At 41.2% G+C, this 16,221-nt stretch overlaps 1 non-coding gene across 1 annotated transcript; it reads left to right on the top strand.

Moving 5' to 3' along the window:
• The first annotated feature begins 4,343 nt into the window (after positions 1-4,343).
• TRNAT-UGU (transfer RNA threonine (anticodon UGU)) lies at positions 4,344-4,417 on the top strand. Its single transcript has one exon. It is a non-coding gene; the product is annotated as a tRNA-Thr (tRNA).
• The last annotated feature ends 11,804 nt before the right edge of the window (positions 4,418-16,221 follow it).

Raw genomic sequence — 16,221 nt, 5'->3', positions numbered from 1 at the left:
ATGTACAACGGAGTATAGTTTTCCTCTAGTGGCTTAAACATCAAGGTTGGGTGACATCCAGCAAGTTACTTATCATCTCTGTACCTCATATTCTGCATCAGGAAAATGGAGATCATAGTAAAAGTACCTGTCTTTTGAGGCAGTTAGGAGGACTGAATGACAGTAAGTGTAAGGACAGTGCATGGCATATAATAAGATCCTAATAAATTTTAGTGGTTATTAATCAGTGTTTTGGACAGCTAGACTGTGGAACTGTTCTAGGAAAAGAATAACCATGTTGGGAAACATTCTTGTTTCCTTGAAAACATTAGATTTTAAAACCTAAGGGCATGTGGGGTAATGTAGCCCAGTGTTCTAAGGCCTCTGGATTGAGGCTCTAGTCTCTGGGGGGATGTGGGTTCAATACTGTTGCCAGCTCCGTTTTCTCAGTTGGAATAGCTCCCTGAGTCTACATACCAGAAGAGAGGCTATAGATAATATAAGGAAGGCATTGGTTTTTTTTTTTTTTTTTAAACTCTGTAATAATAGGCTAAGATCAATTACAGTGTTGTTATAAAAATTATACTACAATCATTTCTGTCTATCCTTTATATCACAGGACAGCCTTTCATGTCCAAGGGACAGATTAAAAAATGTTTATATTAAACATAACTCACATATTTCTAAATTACAAAAACCTAACTGTTTATATACAGTGAAAATCTTTCCCTTCCACCACCTCCCCTCCCCATTCCACCTGCACAGGATTCTGCCTACCCAGGCAACTATATTCTGGGGTTACCTGCAAGGAATACTATTTGCATAAACTAGCCAATAACCAGTTGCCATGGAGTCAACTGTGACTCATGGAGACTCCCTGTGTGTCAGAGTAGAACTGTGCTCCCTAGGGTTTTTGGTGGCTGATTTTTCAGAAGTAGTTACCAGGCTTTTCTTCTGAGATGCCTATAGGTGGACTCCAACTTCCAATCTTCCAGTTACCAGCCCAGCCAATAAACGGCACCACCCAGGGACAGATAAGCCAATAGAAATCTATTACTTTTTCCCACACTTCATACTTTTCAAACCACTCTGTTGCATATTACATGTTAGGAAAATAACAAATATTTTCTGCATAGTTTGTTCTTTTTTTTTTTTCCACTTTGCTTATGTATTTTTTTGTTTGTTAGTATCTTTGTTTGTTGTTTTGTCTCACCTTTTTTTTTTTTTTTTTTTTAAGAGAATGGAAGTGTGTTCAGGAAGAATTTTTTTAATATAGGGAACTATGTCAAATTATCGTTTCTTCTAAGTTTTGTGTAAAAAATTGGTTTTCTACCTCCAAAGTTATGTAAACTTTCTGCCTTGGCATTTCCAGTAATTATATTTGGTTTAATTTTTCACTTTCAAATTTTATATCTATTTGAATTTGATTAAGTATTACAGGTGATATATTGAAGTAAGCTTTTATTTTCCTAGATGGCCACCCAGATAGCCTAACATCATTTATCAAATAATTCACCCATTTCTATTGACTTGAGTTGCCACCTATCTTAGTTATCTAGTTCTGCTATAGCAGAAATACCACAAATGGTTGGCTTTAACAAACAGAAATTTATTCTCTCACATTCTAGGAGGCTAGAAGTCCGAATTCAGGGTGCCAGTTCCCAGGAAGGCCTTCCTTCTCTGCAGGCTCTGGAAGAAGGTCTTTGTTATCAATCTTCCCCCAGTCTAGGAGCTTCTCAACTCAAGCACCTGGGGTCTAAAGGACGTGCTGTGCTGCTGGGCCTTCTTTCTTGGTAGTTTGAGGTTCCTATCTCCCTGCTTGCTTCTCTCTTCTTTCATCTCTTGTAAGATAAAACATTATGCAGGCCACACTCCAGGGAAACCCCCCTTATATCTGATGAGGGCTGTGACCTCAGTAAGGGTTTTGTATTCCACCCTAATCTTCTTTAACATAATCTAGTCTTGCCTGGTTGATTACTGCCTGAGAGTAGGATTTAAAACATGTGGAAAAAATGACTGTGGAAGAAAGGCCTTGCAATTGGCCTCTGTGAAGATTACAATCAAGAAAAGCCTGTGGAGCAGTTCTAGTCTGTACCACATGGACTCACCATGAGTCAGAATCGACTAGAAGGCAATGGGTTTGTTATTGCTGTTATTGTCATTATTTCATTATAATAGAAAGTGGTTGCAACAGTGTGACAAACCAGACCATTGTGGCATGCTGGTGGGAATGTTGATTAGGTAAGATCAATCAGAATCACCACTGCACCTCACATACACTGCTTCAGCATTTGCATGTATGCAAAGTGCTCACACCATTTGAAATATCAGATAGGCAGTATTACTTAGTGCAGCATTGTTTGTATGGGCAGTTATATATTATGATATATCCATGCTGTGGAATTCTATGCTACCAAGCAAAGAAGGGGTCCCTGGTGGCACAGTGGTTAAGAGTTTGGCTGCTAACTAAAAATTGTCAGCAGTTGAAATCCACCAGCCAATGCTTGGAAACCCTACAGGGCAGTTCTACTCTGCTCTGTTGGGTCAATATGGGTCGTAATCAACTCAACACTGGTGAGAGTTTTTTTTTTTTTTTTTTTTTCTGTTTAGGAAAGGAGCAAGAAGCTCTTTCTGTATTGATTTGGAAATCACTACAACATATATGAAGTGAAAAACTAAGATGCAGTGGAACGTGTTTGGAATATCCTTATTTGCATAAAAAAAGTGGAGCAGGTATCATCCACAAGAGGATACCCAAGAAACTGTGTTTGCCTGTGCAAGGAGGAACTGGGAGACTAGGAATGTTGCGGGAAGTCTCAGGGATGAGACTTTTCCACTCTTTCGGCGGCAATGAGTTTGGTTTTTGATTCATCAAGCAGGGACACTGGCGACCTAAGTTTACCTCCTTTGCTATCTCTTCACGATACCCAAATATCATAAAGTCTAAAGACTGCCAAAGAATAAAATCCACTGAACTCTAGAAGAGAAAAAAAAAATCTTGAGAAGATTATTAAACACACACACACACGGACACGCACACGCAAGGGAAGACGCGGCTCCAGGACAGTGACTAGGCGAAGTCTCTCCTCAGCTGAGTCTGGGGGTCAGGGATCCGCGGCGGGAAGTTATTCTTTATGTCCGCAACCAGCGAACAGAGGAGCTCCCCCCTCACCTGGAAATCGAGTCTGGGTGGTGTGTGAGTGTGTGTTGTGTGCATACGTGTGCGTGCCTGAGTGTTTCCTTGTTGTGCAACAGATCTTCCACTTTCACTGACTGTGCTGATGGCCTTGATTCATAAACCTCAGAGCAGGGATTCTTTCGCATTTGAATCATGTCTCAGCGTCTTGCCAGAGCCCTGAGAAGATGCTTCCTGGCTGTTGTCATCTTACCAACAGTGTCTGGGCGGGGTCCCTGGGTCTCCCCTCCCCTGCCCAGCCTCTCCCTCATCCCATCAGTCATTTCAGTCCCAGCGTGTCATACCTGCTGCTTCATCCCGATTCCCACGGCCCCTCTACAGTCCCACGCGGGACCTTCTCGGCCGGGCAGAGCTGCGTTCAGCTTCACAGCCAGCAGGCCCAGCCCTCTGAGCAACCCCGAAGGGGAGGAATGCGACGAGAGGTGGGGGAGGGGGGAAATCTGGGGTGGCCGCAGGGTGCAAGGCCCGGGTTAGAGACAAGAAGAGGTTACTTTCTTTGTGAGTCGATGACCTACCAAGCTAGAAACCAGTCTTGAGTGAATAGGGGGCACAGCGGGATTTCGCTGGAGCCATAAAACTCTTCACCTTAGGAGGACTGTGCCCGGATTCGGGGACTCCGTGTGGCCAGCCGACCTCACTTCGTCTCCCCCTTTCCGCCATGAGACTCTACACCTCTAGTGGTATGATTAGAGTCATTACAGTGCTCGACTTGGCATTGTTCTCTCCGGTTCCCTCCCCTCTAAACCACTGCTTGCTTTGAGTCCGAGTAATGTGAAAACAGGTGGTCTGAGTCTCTCAGTGGAGTTCGTTTGGTAGAGATCCTCACTTGGGGAATTCGAAAGAAGAACCTAAGTTACATAAGATGAGGCGTAGTAACAGCAAAGGTTGTTTTTAGAAAACTTTATCCCATTTAGAAAGACTGGGCAGCCTCGACTTATTACTGAGTTTTATCCTTGCACTAAATGAAGAATTATTAGCCCAGACACTGCCGCTGCCGGAAACTTTTCCTGCTTTATTAGTTCTGCAGTACATATGAGTAAGCAAAGCGTCTTCTTGGAGTTTGCCCGTTTTCTCACTGTAAACTGCATTTGATCGTGTGGACTTTGTAGCAAGAGAATTTCAACTAATCCGACAGGACAGAACCAGTACTAACCCAGGCACCTGTGTGGGCTCTATGGCTTAGTTGGTTAAACCACCTGTCTTGTAAGCAGGAGATCCTGGGTTCAAATCCCAGTAGGGCCTTGACTTTTTCCACTGCACTGCAAACCGATCTCCTCTCTAACCCCAAACCAAAAAACTAAACCCGTTGCCATCGAGTCAATTCCGACTCACAGCGACCTCATACGACAGAGTAGAACTGCCACACAGGGTTTCCGAGGAGTGCCTGGTGGATTCGAACTGACCACGTTTTGGTTAGCAGCCTTAGCTCGAAACAGCTACCCACCAGCCTTTCCTCTCTATCTCTATCCCCAGCTACCCCTAAATTCTCTACGGTGCTTCCAAAAAATACCAAATCCACTGCCATAGAGTCGATTCCGACTCATAGCGACCCTGTAGGACAGAGTAGAACTGTCCCATATGGTTTCCAAGTAGCACCTGGTGGATTCTACCTAAATTTTGGTTAGCAGCTGTGGCTCTTAACCACTACACCACCAGGGTTTCCCTACTGTGCTTACTGTACTCTAAATTCTGATTCTATGAATCCCAAGCAGTTGTGGCTGCAGAATTCCCACTTCCAAAGAAGGAAAAGTGAAATGCCCTAAATAACTCTTCATGTTTTTGCATTAAATTATGCCAGTTCTTTCTCTCTAAAAAATATTTATTGAGCTTCTGGTATGAGATATGCACAGATTCAGAATGTGCACAGCTGTAGCTAGCAAAATGTTATTTGCATTTATCCTCCCATCCAGCAAACCCTTTGTTAGGAATCAAGTCCAAACATGTGGGTAAAAATACAAAATGAAACATTAATGTGGCTCATGTGTTTAAAATTTATAATAGAAAAAGACAAAATAACCCACATGTCACTTAACTGAGGCTCACTGAATAATCTATGGTATATATGTACATCTGTGTTATGGACTCATTTGTGTCCCCCAAAAAGATACATTGAAGTTCTAACCCCCAGTATTTGTGAATGTCATCTTCTTTGGAGATAGGGTCTTCGAAGATGTTACCAGTTAAATTAACACAACCTCATACTTGATTAGGGTGGGCTCTAATCCCTTCTGAGTGATGTCCTTATAAAATAGGAGAAAAGACACAGAGACACAGAGGAAAATGGCCATGGAGTTATCCTGCAGGCTTAAGCCAAGAATACCTAGGGCTACCAAAGCCTGGAGGAGACAAGAAGGGGTCTTCCCCTAGAACCTCTGCAAAAACATGGCCCTGGTGACATCCTGAAAGGAGCTGTGGTGGTACAGTGGTAAGTGCTCAGCTTCTAACCAAAAGGTCAGTGATTGGAACTTGCCAGCCACTCTAGGGAAGAAAGATGTGGCAGTTGGCTTCCATAAAGATTAAACCTGTTGCAGTCGAGTGGATTCTGACTGACAGTGGCCCTATAGGTCAGAGTAGACATGCTCCACAGGATTTTTTTTTTCATATGCATGCTAAAGCTGGACAATGAATAAGGAAGACTGAAGAAGAATTGGCACCTTTGAATTATGGTGTTGGTGAAGAATATTGAAGATACCATTGACTGCCAGAAGAATGAATAAATCTGTCTTGGAAGAAGTACAGCCAGAATGCTCCTTAGAAGCAAAGATGGCAAGACTTCATTTCATGTACTTTGGACATGTTATCAGGAGTGACCAGTCCCTAGAGAAAGATAAATTCTGTCTTAATTATCCAGTGCTGCTATAACAGAAATACCCCAAGTGGATGCTCTTAACAAAGCAAAATTTATTTTCTCACAGTCTAGTAGGCTAGAAGTCCAAATTTAGGGCATCAGCTCCAGGGGAAGGCTTTCTCTGTCTGTCACCTCTAGAGGAAGGTCTTTGTCCTCAATCTTTCCCTGGTCAAGGAGATTCTCAGGCACAGGATGCACTTTGCTCCTGGTGCTGTTTTCTTGGTGGTATGAGGTCCCCAACTCTCTACTAGCTTCCTTTCCTTTTATCTCTTGAGAGATAAAAGGTGGTGCAGGCCACACCCCAGGGAAACTTCCTTTACACTGGATCAGGGAGGTGACCTGAGTAAGGGTGGTGTTACAATCCCATCCTAAGCCTCTTAACATAAAATTACAATCACAGAATGAAGGACAACAGACAGGACTGGGAATCATGGCCTAACCAAGTTGATACACACATTTTTGGGGGGCCACTATTCAATCCATGATAGACATCATGCTTGATAAAGCAGAGGCCCAGTGAAAGAGAGGAAGACTTGCAATAAGACAGATTGACACAGTGCCTGCAACTATGGGCTGAGGTGTAACAATGATTATGAGGATGGCACAGGTGCAGGGAGTGTTTCTTTCTGTTGCACATAGGGTCACTGTGAGTAGGAACTGACTCAATGGCACCTAACAACAAGTAATAACAACAGTGGCATATAGGAGTTCCTGGCTGTTACAAATAGTTAAGTGCTTGGCTATTAACTGAAAGACTGGTGGTTTAAAACCATCAACAGCTGACCAACAGCTGGGAGTTTACATCCTCCAGACACTCTTTGGAAACCCTATGAGGGAGTACTCTGTCCTACAGGGTCATTATGAGTTGGAATCGACTTGATGGCAAAGGGTAGGGGTGCCTCAGAAGAAAGACATGGGAATCTACTTCATTAAAAACTCTATGAAGCACAAGTCTACTTATGGGGCAACTTGTTGGTGTATTTTTCTAATGGCAGATGTTATCTGTATATCTCCTTTGCTGAGGTGTCTGTTCATGTACTTTACCCACCTTTTAATTGGGTTGCTTGTATTTTTTATTGCATGTTTTAAGGATTCATTGTATATCTTAGATTCACTACCAGCAACAGTTGCCATGGAGTTGACTCTGACTCATGGGAACCCATGGGTTGCAGAATACAACTTGAACACAAGTGGCATCAGATATGAGTTTTACCTCATATGTTTTGATGCTCTGTTATTTGGTGCATACACATTCAGGATTGTTATGTCTTCTTGGAGAACTGACCCCTTAATCGTTACCTAATGTCCTTCTGTACTTTTGATAATTTTCCTTGCCCTGAAATCCAACTTGTCTGAAATTAATACAGCAACTCCAACTTTCTTTTGATTAGAGTCATCATGGTTTCTTAATTATCTAGTTCTGAGTTTTGGGGTATAACAGAAATACTACCAGTGAATGGTTTAACAAAAATGAATTTATTCTCTCATTGTCTAGGAAGTTAGAAGTCAGAATTCAGGGTGCCAGCTCCAGGGGAAAGCTTTCTATTTCTGTCAGCTCTGGGGGAAGGTCCTTGTCATCAGCCTTCCCTGGGTGAAGAGCTTCTCATTGCAGGGACCCCCCCGCCCCGCCTCACCGTTCCAAAGAATGCACTATTCTCCTGGTTCTCCTTTCATGGTGGTATGATGTCCCTGTGTCTTTGTGCTTACTTTTCTCTTATATATCTCAAAAGAGATAGACTTAAAACACAACCTAATCTTATAAATTAAGTCCTGCCTCATTAACATAACTGCCACTAATCAAACCTCATTAACATCATAAAGGCAGGATTTACAACACATAGGAAAATCACATCAGATGACAAAATGGTGGACAATCACTCAATATTGAAAATCATGGCCTAGCCAAGTTGACACACATTTTTGGTGGACGCAATTCAATCCGTAACACCTGGTATATCTTTCTCCATCTTTTTACTTTAATCTCTGTGTCTTTATATTTAAAGTGGGTTTCTTGACTATGCTGAGTGAAATTAGTCAGTTGTGAAAGAACAAATATTGTATAAGACCATTACTATAAAAAACTCGAGAAATAGTTTAAACAGAGAAGAGAATATTCTTTGATTATGAGAGGGGGGAGGGAGGGAGGGAGGTTTTCATTAATTAGATAGTAGATAAGAACTATTTTAGGTGAAGGGGAAAACAACACACAATACATGAGAGGTCAGCACAACTGCACTAAATCAAAAGGAAAGAAGTTTCCTGAGTAAACTGAACACTTCGAAGGCCAGCGTAGCGGGGGCAGGGGTTTGGGGACCATGGTTTCAGGGGACATCTAAGTCAATTGGCATAATAAAATCTATTAACATTCTGCATCCCACTTTGGAGAGTGGCGTCTGAGGTCTGAAAGGCTAGCAAGTGGTCATCTAAGATGCATCAATTGGTCTCAAACCACCAGGAGCAAAGGAGAATGAAGAACACCAAAGACACAAGGTAATTATGAGCCCAAGAGGCAGAAAGGGCCACATAAAGCAGAGACTACATTAGCCTGAGACCAGAAGAACTAGATGGTGCCTGGCTACAACGGATGACTGCCCTGACAGGGAACGCAACAGAGAATCCCTGAGGAAGCAGGAGAGCAGTGGGATGCAGACCCCACATTCTCATAAAAAGACCAGACTTAATGGTCTGACTGAGAGTAGAAGGGCCCCGGAGGTCATGGTCCCCAGACCTTCTGTTAGCCCAAGACAGGAACCATTCCCGAAGCCAACTGTTCAGACAGGGATTGGACTGGACAATGGGATAGAAAATGATACTGAGGAAGAATGAGCGTCTTGGCTCAAGTAGACACATGAGACTATGTTGGCATCTCCTGTCTGGAGGGGAGATGAGAGAGCAGAAGGGGTCAGAAGCTGGCAGAATGGACACGAAAAGAGAGAGTGGAGGGAAGGAGTGTGCTGTCTCATTAGGGGGAGAGCAATTAAGAATATATAGCAAGGTGTTTATAAATTTTTGCATGACAGCCCAAATTGATCTGCAAACTTTCACTTAAAGCACAATAAAAATTAAAAAATAAAATATAGTGAGTTTCTTGAAAACAACACATAGTGGATCTTTTTTTTTTTTTTTTTTTTAATCCACTCTGATAGTCTTTTGATTGGTATTGTAATGCTTAATGTTATGTGTCAACTTGGCTAGGCCATGATTCTCAGTGGTTTGGCATGTGCTCTTCCATAATGTAATCACCTTCCGTTTCGTGATCTGATGTGACTGATCAATCAGCTGAAAATAAAATTTCCTTGGGGATGTGGTCTGTCTCAAGTATAGAAAAGGATGTTCTGGCAAAGCTCACTCTGTCTTGACCCTGCACTCTTCTCAACGCCCAACCTCTGATTCTTGGGACATAAACCTGCAGAACTCTCTACCTTGCCACCTGACCTAGAGATCTTGGATTTACCAGCCCCTCCAAGCCCATGAGGCAGCAGAGAACTTCAGCCTGCTGCCAGATCCATGAATTTGGAACTTTTCAGCCCCCAGAATTTCATGAGCTATTTCCTTGAAATAAATCTCTCTATACTTTTATAGATACATTTCACTGGTTTTGCTCCTCTAGAACACCCAGACGAAAAATACATATATTTAGACTACTTTCATTTAAAGCGCTATCTGTATATTTAATTAATATCTACCATATTGGCAACTGCTATCTATTCATTGCCCTTGTTATTTGCTTCTTTGTCTCTTTCTTTCTTTTGCCTTCTCTAGTTTAATTGAGCGTTTTGCTGCCCTAGCATTTGCAATATACCTCTACAACTAAGTCCAATTCCAAATAACACTATATCACTTCACGAGTAGTGTAAATACCTTATAACAGAGTATTATGAAATCTTCCCTCCCATTACTTATAACATTGCTGTCATACATTTCACTTACCCTTAAGCTCTAATCTACCAATATGTCATTGTTATAATTATTTTAAAATAAATTGCTATCTGTTAAATGAGTTAAAGGTAGGGAAAATAAAACATGCAAAATGTTGATTAACATTTCATGGCAGACCTCAAGAATATGTAAATAAAGGAGAGGATGATAGAAATAGGTATGTAGACAACTTGATTGAAGTTGGGAAAATCAGTAAAAACTGTATTGAATGATGACATAGATATTAGTGTAACTTTTTTAAACATAGTTCTCTGTTAGAAGCTGTAGCGTGAAACCTGTGAGAGCCACATTCAGCAGGATTGCCACATTTTTCCACGTCTCACAAGTTTTCTGCCTTTGACAGTGTAGTCTTACCCCTTTATTACACTCCTTTTAATGGAAAATATTTTAGTTTTCCTTCTCTGACAGTTTTCTACCTTACACAGATTTCAGCTTTTGCAGGTTTTACTGTATCCTACTCATTTCTATCAGAATCCCAGAGACTTGAGATGCAACCATTCTTTAAGAAAATTATAGTAATTCTGGAAAATTAGACACAACTGCCAAACCCAGGATTGAAACACGGACCTCTATATCTTCAGTCTATTGCTCTCCTAACTGAGCTGTTTCAGCTGCCTGAAGGTACTTAATTTAGCCACTCTTTCAAAATATTAGTTAACTTTTTATTTGCCAGCCCCTTGTGTTTTTAAATACCTAATCTTACCTTATCCAGTATAACCCACTCACCCACCCAAAATTGTATGGGCTCATCTGTCTTCCAAGCCTAAAAATTGGATTCAGTTGTTGGAGACAGTGGGTAGGTTGGCACAGGAGGAAGAGAGTGAAAAAGGGGAGAAATAAGTAGAACAGGAAGAAGCTTTTCTGCTTGGTAGCCTTTGGCTGTTCCACGCTCCAAACACTGCTCAGGTAATTAAGGGAATTCCGAATGAAATGACTGAGCCTGTTCTTTCTGTCTTGTTTTAATCTTTATTTTCTGCCATGCTTTTCAATGACACTGGAAAAGAGAACAGAGAATTACTGAGCACATTAATGTGGGAGTGAGATATTTGCTTCTGACTGAGAAATCCTGAGCAAGCCAGTGTTCTCCATATCCTTCCTTTTTCCTTGTCTTCCTTGTGCTGACACAGCTACCCTGGGCTGTGAGGAGACACAGGGAGTATAAATGGGGAATCATTTCAAGGCAATCCATCAGATAATGTGTTTATTTCCACATGAGTATTCAAAATGTGTTTTAAAAAAGAGGAAAATACAGAATTCTTGGAAATCATACAAAGCAGATCCGTGTGCATAATTTTGAACCTTCTCAAGGTTAGGACACACTCCTTTGTGCCACACCTCTCTCACTACAAATACATCATGAAGCTCCTCCTTGAAATACTACCCAAATTTATAAGGGGTCTTTGCAGATTCCATAGCTGGCCAAAAAGAAAATCCACTGTTTCAGATTCCACTTTTTCTTAAGCCTTTAAGCTGTATTCTCTTATGTTGCTACACCGGGAAATTCATAAGGAGATTGCAGACCAAATAAACACCATTTCTGCTACTAGGACATTTCATCCCATCAGCTGACTCCAAATTCCCCTCCTTAGTAAACCACCTGGGGGCATTTTTTCATAACTACCAGGAAAGATCTATGATAGAACTTTTATATTTTCAACTGCTCTCTTTGTCTACCTTTTCTTTTTCTTTCTTTTTTTCTCTCTCTTTTCTTACAAAGCTTTTCAGGTGGAACATCTTAAAGACAAGAGAGGATTGCCACAATCTGGGAGATAATATCTCAGTACTTATATTTGAGAAAAGACCCTTGTGTGGAATATATGGGGAAACCCTACAAAACAGTAAAAAACTGAAAAATTCATTGGAAAGAGGGAAGATTAAACATGTGCTTCACAAGAGTATTCCCAATTGCCCAATAAGTAACTTTAAAAGGTTCCCTGGTGGTGTAGTGGTTAAGAGCTGTGGCTGCTAACCAAAAGCTCAGCAGTTCAAATCCACCAGACACTCCTTGGAAACCCTCTGGGGGCGGTTCTACTCTGCCCTCCAGGGTCGGAATTGACTCAACAGCAGTGGATTTGGTTTGGTTTTGGTTTGGTGTGAGGGCCACCACCAGTACAAGATGGATGCTGCCTAAAAAGGACTTTGGGGAAAAACCAGAGTACCTGTCTGAGTGGTGCCCTGGACCAGAAAAAAAAAAAAAAAACCAAACACCTGACTTCATGGTAGCGTAATAGGAACCCACTGACTGGTACAAGAACAACCCCAAGAACATATAGATTAGGTATGCTTTTTTCTTTTCTTGATCCTCCTGCAAGTATCCTTGCACAGAAGAACTAAATATAAAAGTTAACATCCCACGTTGCCCTCTATGGACCTCTACCTGAGTGACACTCTATGCTTTGCTGTCCATACTGAGAATCTTCATGTCAGCTTCTGTATGTCTAAAAAACAAAAACAGAAACAAACAAACAAGCAAAAAACACTGCTGGGGAGTCAGTTCCTACTCATAGCCACCCTATGGTTCTAAGTAGAACTGCTCCATAGGATTTCCAAGGAGTGGCTGGTGGATTTGGACTGCCAAAATTTTTATTAACAGTCATAGCACGCCATAGCTCTTAACCACTGCCCCACCAGGGCTTCACTTCCTGTCCCAAGAATCTTAGTGTCAGCCTCAATATGTAAGTTTTCTAATAATACCTTGTCTGATCAACATGGCTTTTACTGCCCTTTTTTCCAAAAATGACCTGTGCCCCTTGGAGCCACTCCTGCAGAAAGTCTGGTGGGGTGCAACAATGAAACGTCATTAACTACAAGGAAAATGCAAAATAAAAATACAATGAAATAATACTCCCCTTCACCAAAATGGCTTAAGTTAAAAGGACTGAAAATATCAAGTGTTGCTGATGATATGGAACAACGGAAACTTTCATACATTGCTGATGAGACTGTCAACACACTGGTACACTATTTAGAAATACTGCCTAAAACTATATATATATGACCCTTGTCATGGATTGAATTGTGTCCCCCCAAAAAATGTGTCAACTTGGTTAGGCCATGATTTCCAGTATTGTGTGGTTATCTTCCATTTTGTGATGATAATTTTATGTTGGAAACCCTGGTGGTGTAGTGGTTAAGTGCTACAGCTGCTAACCAAAGGGTCAGGAGTTTGAATCTGCTAGGCGGTCCTTGGAAACTCTATGGGGCAGTTCTACTCTGCCCTACAGTGTCATTATGCGTCAAAATCAACTCAAAGCACTGAGGTTTTGTTTGTTTGTTTGGTTTGGTTAATTTTATGTTAACAGGGATTAGAGTGGGATTGTAACACCCTCACTAAGATCACATCCCTGATGCAATGTAAAAGAAGTTTCCCTGGGGTATGGTCTGCACCAGCTTTTATCTTACAACAGGTAAAAGGAAAGGGAAGCCAGCAGAGAAGAGGTGACCTCACACCACTAAGAAAGCAGCTCCAGGAGCAGTGCACACCCTTGGATCCAGGGTTCCTGCTCCAAGAAGCTCCTAGTCCAGGGAAAGATTGATGAGAAGAATCTTCCTCCACAGCCGACAGAGAGAGAAAGCTTCCCCCTGTAGGTGACACCCTAAATTTAGATTTCTAGCCTAGTAGACTGTGAGAAAATAAATTTCTTTTTGTTAAAGCCATCCATTTATGGTATTTCTGTTATAGCAGCACTAGATTACTAAGACAACCCTGACACTCCACAGCTGTATTTAGACCCAGGAAAAATGCATGCTTGCTGCCCTTGAAAGACATGCACAAAAATGTTCATAGCACTTTTAGTTGTTTCATACATACATCAACAGCAAAAGGAATGAAAATAGTGTTATGGAAGCAAGAGTCAAGAAATCAAACAAGGTATTGCATTGGACAAATCTGCTGCAAAAGACCCCTTTAAAGCGTTAAAAAATGAAGATGTCATTTTGGGGACTAAGGTGCACCTGACCCAAAACGTGATATTTTCAATTGCATCATATGCATGGGAAAGTTGGACAACAAATAAGGAAAACTGAAGAAGAATTGATGCCCTTGAGTTATGATGTTTGTGAAGAATATTGAATATACCATGGATGCCAGAAGAACAAACAAATCTGTCTTGGAAGAAGTACAGCCAAGAGAGTTCCTTGGAAGCGAGGATGGCGAGACTTTGTCTCATGTTACCAGGAGGGACCAGTCTGTGGAGAAGCATAACATGCTTGGTAAGGTAGAGGGTCAGTGAAAAAGAGAAGGACCCTTGACAAGATGGATTAACCAATGACTGCAAAGATGGACTTAAACATAGCAATGATTGTGAGGATGGCGCACGACAGGGCAGTGTTTTTTTTGTTGTACTTAGGGTTGCTGTGAGTCAGAACTGACTCTAAGCCATCTAACAACAACACTATTAACACAATGCAATACGACAACAAGAAAAAAAGAACTTCTGCTACTAGAGACAATATGGGTGCCTCTAATAAAAAAGATAATGAGTGAAAGAATCTATACTCAAATGAGCACATATGGTATGATTCCATTTATAGTATTTCAATACACAGGAAAACAGTGGTAGAATTCAGGTAATTAGAATTGACTGGGATAGATACAAGGCAGTTTCTCAAAGCTGAAAAATTCTTTACCTTGGTCTGGATGTTGGCTATATGAGATATATATATGTAATAACTCTTCAAGCTGAATAATTACATTTTGTGCATTTTACCCTTTGTGAGCTAAGCCTTAATTTTAACAAAAAGAAGAAAGAAGAATTTCCTTGAATATCTTCTCACCTCCAGTACATCCTATTTTTTCATTAATGCTGTTCAAATTGTGGTCTGCAGATTGGTGCCTTCCAAAAACTGTTTTACCAGTCTGTGAGCATTAGAAACTTTATATCAATTTTACTATGCCAGTGTATTGGACTCCTCCTATTAAATAAAGTGGAAATAATTTCAGGGGTTGGGTGAGTGGAATGTGGTACTGGCCACTTAATGGCCAAGCAGTAGAACTGTGTTGCAGCTTATGATACAGTCAGATTGGCTTGACACATAGAACCGAAGAGAGTATACAAATCTGAGGAAATATTATTATATTTTTTTAAATTTCTTATTTTAAAATGATATTAACCTTAATCAAGCCTGCTTTATGTATTTCTATTTTACTATTACTAGCTAAACAACTACAAAAAAAAGGCAGTTGCTTTCAAGTTCATTCTGACAAACGGTGACCTCGTGTGTCTCAGAGTACAATTGTGCTCTGTAGGGTTTCCAGTGGCTGATTTTTTGCAAATGTAGATGGCTCAGCCTTTCTTCCTAGGGCTTCTGGGTGGATTCCAACTTCCAACCCTTTAGTTATCAGAGCAAAGTTTTAAACATTTGCATCACCCGGGGGTCTCATTAGCTAAAGAGGAAAGTAAAATTAATATTATTTTTTTGTAACTCTGGTTTACATGTGGGGAAACAAAATTAAGAGGGTTAGAGAAGCCAGAAGACAAATAGTATATGTGCCAGAAAGTTGTGATCTGAAAACAGGCCTAGGGCATAACTGGAAATAAAAAAGAGATTGGAAAATAAAAAAGAAATGTTCCGTCTGGATGACAGCTCATCTTTCGGAATCAGCCTCTCTGGAACGAAGGAGGCAATTGCACCAGCAGAGACTTCCCCATTTCCATGAATGCAGTGGGAGCAGTGATGAGAGTAGAAGGGGAGTGGGCTGAGGGCTTTGAGGTTTACCTAGTGAAAACCAACTTTTTCCTAAAGAAATTCTCTCTGGCTTCTCTACTCTTCACATCCTGTTCTTAGCTCAAAAGGAGTTTGAAGAGGGGAACTGTGACCACAGAAAGCCAGAGATTCTGTACAGTTGCTAATAATTACATACTTAGCCACCTTTCCCTCAGTCCTAGTATTGGTGCAGAGGCAACATAGATGAGGCTCTTGCAAGTCGAGTAGGTGACCTCAAAATTGGCTTAGGAATGGCCTGTGACAGACTGGTGGAAAGTGGATAGTCACAGCTTTTAGAGAGAAGAGAAAGGGGGATGATGCATTATGAAGGGCCTCCAGAGCTCTTGGCTTCTCATGTCTTCTACCATAACTGATCCTCCCTTTCCTTCAGAGAATAGCTTTTTCCTCACCTTCAAGCATTCTTCTATAAGGTCCCTCTAAAAGATTTTCTCCTGGCTTAGGTCAAAACACACACACACACAAAAAAAACCTTTTAGTTCATATTCTGGATTGTATGATCCAATCCACGTTGATTCACCAAGGTTGTTATTTT

The sequence above is a fragment of the Loxodonta africana genome, chromosome 1 (genome assembly GCF_030014295.1).
Source record: "Loxodonta africana isolate mLoxAfr1 chromosome 1, mLoxAfr1.hap2, whole genome shotgun sequence".
Classification (NCBI taxonomy): Eukaryota; Metazoa; Chordata; class Mammalia; order Proboscidea; family Elephantidae; genus Loxodonta; species Loxodonta africana.
This window is presented reverse-complemented; position numbering and strand designations above follow the sequence as displayed.